We start from the raw sequence: 7,345 nt of genomic DNA, 5'->3' as shown, positions 1-7,345 counted from the left end.
CTGACTATCAGCAAGGTACCGGGAAGCAGAGACCTTGTTCTAGCGGGCGGAGGCACTCAAGGCGGGACTGCGAGTCCCAGGATTCCAGCCGGCAAGTGCCGCACCTGGAGAGACTCTTCCCCAGAGCCCCCGCCCATCTTCTGAGCAACATCACCACCCACTCCCCATAAGATCACGTACAGCACGCGCATCGCGGGATGCGCGCGGGCGGTCGCCGGGCTAAGCCCGGGCAAAGAGCGGGCCGTTTAATGCCGGTAGAGACCGGACCGGGCCACCCCTCTGACGCCCTGCTCCTCGCACCCCTCACCTCCTTTGGGTTGTGGTTTTTGTTCTTTCTAGACGCCCCATAACATGGCCTCCAGAGTATCCAGAAGCAAGGCTGCTCAACAGTTCACCGGCACTATGGAGAAATTCCTCACCAAGGCCAATGCTGTGGTTAATAAAGGACTAACTGTGCTAGATAGTCAACCTGAGGAGGGTATAGATAATTTGTCGTTGGACTCTCCGGGTTCTTCAACCAATCTTCAACCAATGCTAGCACACCGTTACTGCTTGATGTCACCCACCTGTCGCTCATGGACAGCATTGATCAGACTATTGAGTCAGTCCTACAACAACTGAGGACACCTTCAACTTCCCAGAGGGATAGAGACTCATTACGCCTCTCTGGGATTGTAGAACCCTCCCCCAATACGGATTGTATAGAAACAGAGACGCAGGAGATGGGTCCGGATGCAGTTCCAACAGAACTCGCAAACAGCAGAGGGGATCATCCATCCAAAAGAAAGAGATTGAGGAAGCCAAAAGGCGCCAAAAGGGCCAAAGTTTATTTAATATTGCCCACTCAGGATGATAACATAGTCATCATGGCCTCGCCTGGGGCTACTTCCCCGGGGAATAGGACGGAACTTCCTAGCCCCCCATTACCTTCATCCCTACCGGTGTGTACAGGACCATTTATCTTCGGTGGGGCCCCTTCCAACACCACAGATTTGCTCATCAGTTAACTCACAGACATTTTTAGAAATCTACTGAATCCTCTGTCTAATAAATTGGACTCTATAGAGGCCAGAGTGATGACTATAGAAAACATCCACACGAACAACGATCTGGACCCGGGGTTGGGCGTAATTGTACAGAGGGCCCCTAGGGATAGTGCCAGGATTAGTCTTCCGACCCCTGTAACAAATATTCAGGTCCCAAATGTTCCACCAGCTCAGTCAGGGGAAGCTTCTAGTAACAACACTGCACCTGTCCCCCAACTGGTCCCATCGACATCTCAAATGACGAGGCCCCCGGTACCTGCCCCTAGAAGGTCCAAACAACCTGTCTCGTCTCAACAATTGAGTCAGGAGAGTTCAGGTAATGGGCAAACTGGCCGTCCTACCAGCCCTAACACCAGGCGCAGGACGGTTAATCTGCCCCCTGAGGCAGTAACTTATACTGCGATCATGGTGGGTGTACCATAGCTTATCGGTGGTGCAATGGAGCCGCAGGACTCCTTGCGCAACAAGGTAATCAGTTGGCTAAATATAAATAGGCCACTTCCACCCAATTTAAAAGGAGACGTTCTGATGGTTAGAAGGGTCCCATGGATTGGGTCTACTCCTAAGAACAGAGTGGGGGACTGCATAATCGTGAGCTTCAAAAGTCCGCAGGTTGCCCCATATATTTGTAACTGGCTTGGCAGGGCTGGTAATACCTCTATTGAACTAGTCTCTCTTTCACATTTTTATCCAAATGTATGTAACCTGGCTGTGAGGAGGGAAGAGGGCTGGACTAGAGTTGGTTTCGCAGTGGATGGCTCACGTTATAGGCCTAAGCACAATGTATTTCCCACTCATGGTAATTTCTTTCACACAAATAGATTTTCCTGCCTTGACCAGGTGGATTGACCACAAAAGGGCGCACCCCAACAGGTCCCGGAAAGAACTGCTATTGGGGCTGTAGGCAGCGGGGTGGTGAGAGCTGTCTGTAAGACTAACTCCAGGGTGCAGGATCCCCCTAAGGGGAGAAGGGCACCACCTGGAAGCACCAGGGGTCAAGTACAGATTCCAGCTAGAACCCTGACTGGTATCAATTTGACACCGGTAGTTGTGTGTGTTTCGCCTCCCACACCGGTTGCCCTAACTGCCCCGGAAAATCCTGACCCTCCCATAGTCACTGTATCAACTCCACCTGACGGGGTAGGACCACTACGCAGTCTAGGACTGAGGGTCCTTTCCTGGAATGTGGCGGGGATTACAAATAAGGTGGGTACACCAGACTGGGATCTCCTGATAAATGGCAGTGATGTCTGCCTTTTTCAGGAGACATGGGCGAGGGAACCCCAGAGTAGAATGGGGTATGACATTTTTGAAATTCCGGCAAAGTGGAATGGGAAGGGGAGGCCCTCGGGTGGCTTGGCGATCTGGGTAGCAAGTCATATTGGGTGTCAGGCGGAAAATGTGGTCACGTTTTCGCAGGAAATCCAGTGCGTGCTGCTCAGATGGCCTGGCATAACAACTTGGGCAGTCATCAACGTTTACTCGCGCCCAGTCGCTGCGCCCAAGGAATCAGCCACTCTAGATGACTTATCCCCCTTTCTGGGACAACTGCCAGGTGACTACAAGATAGTTATGGGTGGGGACTTTAATTTTCACTTTGAACCCCTACAAGGATTAAAGGAGGCCGCCCTCACCACTGAGGACGACCACTGGGGAGTTCCACCATCTTCATCACTCCACCCCAAAACCTGGTCTCCGCTGGCAGTACAGCTCATGTCCCTTACCTTGAATTTCACAATAAGGGCCTGCAATGGCCGTACCCCGTCTGATACCCCCTCACTGTGCACTTTTAATAGAAAAGACAAGGCTGGACTATATATTTATAGACATTAGCATGTGGCCCAAAGTTCAGGACTTCAGGGTGGTACCTAGAATAGATAGCGACCACAATGCTCTCCAATTGGAGATACAACACCCCGTACCTCTAGATGGGTCTTCTACCTCTTCTTCTGGCGACGACCCTGGGGACTTGCTTCTTTCCACAAACAGGCGTCGCGTAAAATGGGGAAAGCTGCTTAACACAGAAGATGGTATAAATAAGTTATATGGAATAGCACTCCCCAGGTTCAAAGAAGTGGATGATCTTATAAACCAACCGAGACCCACTGACTATAATAAGAAACTAGCTCATATTCATGAGGAATTAGTGAGGGGTGTTGCTGAGGTTTTCTACCCAGTGGTACCGCTACCTAGGAAAAAGACACGTACCCCGACCTGGTACAACTCTTCCTGCAGGAAGACTAAGTCTGAGTTAATTGCTACCATAAAAGAGGGCTCTACTAAGGGTAAGGTTGCAGAACTCAGGAGGGAGTACAAAGCGGCAATGAACAGTGCAAGGGCTGAGTGGGACCAGGACCGCTGGCATGATTTGTCTGACGCCTTAAATGCCAAAGACTCTAGGAAATTCTGGGCCCCGGTGAATACTGGGACAGGGGAACTCAAATCGGCAGTTGAGCCTAATATTGCCTCCTCTGTCTGGGAGACCCACTTTGGGACACTCTACCAAGATTCTGTCTTATTGTCCGATGGCGTGGCGCTCGAGCTCTCTGTTCCCTCGGAAACGGCCCTGGAATTCACCCTAGGCGAGGTGGTGATTGCAATGGAGCGACTAGCGATGGGAAAGGCACCTGGTTTAGATAGGTTACCGGGGGATCTCTTTAGATACCACCCTGAAATCTGGGGCCCGTACCTTCTTATTCTTTTCAATGCCATCCTAGGAGGTATGGCGATCCCCTGTTCTTGGCTGGGAGCAGAGATTGTGCCCATATATAAAAAGGGTTCTCCTCTGCTCCCGGCCAATTACAGGCCGATCAGCCTCATAGATGACCCCCAAAAGCTATTCGCGCGCCTCATCCTGAACCACCTGTTAGACTGGGTGGAGGCCAATGATATCTTGAGCCCCCTTCAGGCTGGCTTCAGAAAAAACACGTCCACCATGGATCAGATTTTCCGCCTCGTCCTGCTTTACTGGAAGACGGTAAGGTTAGAGGGGGGAAGGCTGTACATGGTGTTCGTGGACCTGAAGTCAGCCTTTGACCTAGTCCAGCGCAAGAAACTCTGGGAGGTCCTGAAAAAGTTAGGGGTACCCGCTCAGATACTTAGCATCATAATCAGGCTACATGAGAACAACTATGCGCAGGTTAGGTGTGGGAGGGATGGTAGCCTGCCAGCAAGGTTCCCTGTCTGTAGAGGGGTGAGGCAGGGGTGTGTCCTGGCACCGACCCTGTTTTGTCTTTTTATCAACAACGTCATATCCCATCTAGAAAACGTTAAGGACAACGACGCCCCACATTTGGCAGGCAGGCGGGTTCCGGCAATCATGTTTGCCGACGACACCCTCCTGCTTTCCAAATCCCTGATGGGGATCCAGAGGATTCTGGATGGATTTGGTCTTTTCTGTAGACAACATGGTCTAGAGATAAACACAGAAAAGACCAAATTCATGATATTCAACCCACCAAAAAAGCCAGGCCCAATCCCACCCTGGGTACTGCCAGCCTGGAGAGGGTAACTACCTTTACGTACCTGGGCGTAACACTGCAGGAAAATCTATCCTGGGACCCCCAGATAGTAAGATCACGGCTCAAACTGTCCCAGCTGTCGGGTGCAATCCTGAAGGTGGCCAATACTTCAACCTTCAAGCCCATCAGTCCGGCACTTGAAATGTACCGAACCCAAGCTAAGGCAGCAGCTACATATGGGAGTGAATTATGGGGGCATAAAGCAGGCCAAGAAATGGCACGAGTGGAAAATAATTTTCTTAGACGCCTCCTGGCTCTTCCTCGAGGCACACCACTCCTGCCACTGAGATTAGATATGGGCCTCCCCTCCATTGCTGAGGAGCTAGAGTCAAAGCCGGTGAGGTTCTGGCATAGGCTATGGTCCTCTCATGAATTGCATCACTACAGGCAGGACCTTATCCATGTCGTGAGCCTGAATCGAAGTAACAAAATCCCTTGGCTCGCTTTTGTAAAAAACGAACTGCACTCCATGAACTTATCTGAGCTATGGGAGGACCCCGTACAAGGCTGCCAAAGGGTTTCACGCAAAAGCTTGGTCCAAATATACAAAGACAATAGATTTTTACTTTTGCTAAATGCACAAAACAGCGGCACCCTGACAGAGCGATTTCTGGAATCCAAAAATTCTTACGTATTTGAAAGTTTTATGGATTTTATTTTTCCCATACTCGCGAGGAAACTGTTTGTACAATGGAGGTTGGGCACACTACCCACTAGAACATTCACCCATAAATGGATTAAGGGTGGTGACAAAATGTGTCCATGTTGTAACATTCATGAGGAAGACGAACTCCACATTATGTTTGTCTGTCCTGCCTATCACAGATCCAGAAAATACTGGATAGCGCCGCTCTGCAGAAATTTGGGGTTTAGAAACTATTCACAGGCATACAGAGTAATGAAAACCAGCACTCTTGGCCATATTGTGTTTGCAATAGCCAAATTTCTAATGGCAGCCTGGATGGTTAGGAAGAAAAAAACCCTCTAATTTGTGGACACTGCTATGACTTGCTTTTTAACCTCCTTGTTTGTTTAGGTGGGAAATCTGCCCAAAAAAAAAAAACTGTATGAATTACGTTTTTAAAATCTATGCTAAAATGTATGTTATTGTGTTTTGTATTGTATCTTTTATGGTCTCTATACGACCGAAATAAAGAATTTTTGGATTGGATTGGATTGGTATCTCTTATACCATTTTTTTAGTATATGATTTGAGTGGCCACCCGCCCTCATCCATAATTGTGCAACTTTGTATGTTATACTGTGCTTTTGATTTAACGCTTGTGCCCCTTTCCTCATAAAGAGTACTGGGGATTAATTTAGAAATAAACACATATATTTTTATAGAATATACTTGTGTGGTGTCCTTTCATTTGGTATTACAGGATTGTATGTGGTAAAACAGCTCGCTTAACACGACCTCTTAAGTTAAGCCTTTAGGCTGCTTAGTCCATGCTACCCCTAGGATAGCTTGTCTAACAAGGTTGACTTACAATCAGACACCATAAGGGATTGTTTGGACTGATACAAGGCGGTTCCAGAATTGGAAACACCACATATCAGGCCAAATTCTCACATTGGTGCGCAGCGGTGCGGATTTGAGCTTGCTGTTGTTTTACCATTGCAATCTTTATATCAAATTGAAAGATCACATCAAGTACCTTAGGGACATATAAATCAAAAGCTTAGCATATTAAGTTCTACTGAACTTAGTAGTTGTAGATTAAAGGGATTAGCACACCCTGACTACAACTCACTAGCAAGGTACAGTAGGAAAACACTTAGTGTAGGTAAGTGCACCACTTGCACCTCACTAGCAGTCATGTCTGACACAGGAAGAGCTTCAGGCTCTGCCCCTGTGACAGTTGACCGTACCAAGGCAACTTCCAGCTATGACAACCTTAGCCACAAAGACTTGAGTGCCTTGTGCACTTCAAGGGGGCTAAAAAGGGGCAGAGCCCCCACCATTCCTTCCCTGATAGCCATCCTGAAGAAGGATGACTTAGATAAGGTGAGTCAGGCTCCCTTAGATTTAGGAGATGGAGTGAACCCCCCTGATAATGAGATAACTCCAGAAGAGGAAGAAGAGGAGGAAGAGGAGGAAGATGGCTCAGAAGTAGATGAGCCTACTCAGAGTCAGAGGGATAACCAGGTCCCAGTGGGGAGGCTTAGCCAAGCCAACTTGGACCTACTAGGGAATGGAGAGGGCCAGATCCTATAACTTAGTTCCCACAGACAATAGAAGGGTGAGATCTCCCTCCCAGAGTTCTCACATTTCTAGTGTCTCAAGAAATTCTCAGAGGGGAATGAGTTCCTCCCAGAGGAGAGAGCATAAGGCCAGGATGAGAGCTGTAGAACTCCAGATAGAGAGGGAAGAGTTAGCCCTGGCCCAAGCTAAACTTGCTTTAGCAAGGGAACAGAAAATGTGTGGCTTAGATGCCACTGGTGGCAGCAATATTCCTAAAGAGAAACCCAGGTCCTATGATAGTAGAAACCTGACAAAGATTGTGCCCCCCTACAAGGAAAGGGATGACATCCACAAATGGATGACTGCTCTGGAGAGAGCCTGCATGGTACAGCAGGTTCCTGAGGAACAGTGGGCAGCAATCTTATGGTACCCCTTTACAGAGAAAGGGAGGGATAGGCTCCTCACTGTCAGACATGAGGATGCCAACAATTACAAAGTCCTGAAGAGTATTCTAATAGATGGGTTTGGCTTAACCACTGAACAATACAGGTTAAAGTTCAGAGACACCCAGAAGACACAGACTCAGGACT

Source organism: Lissotriton vulgaris, chromosome 9 (assembly GCF_964263255.1).
Source record: "Lissotriton vulgaris chromosome 9, aLisVul1.2, whole genome shotgun sequence".
NCBI lineage: Eukaryota > Metazoa > Chordata > Amphibia > Caudata > Salamandridae > Lissotriton > Lissotriton vulgaris.
Note: the sequence above shows the minus strand (reverse complement) of the source record.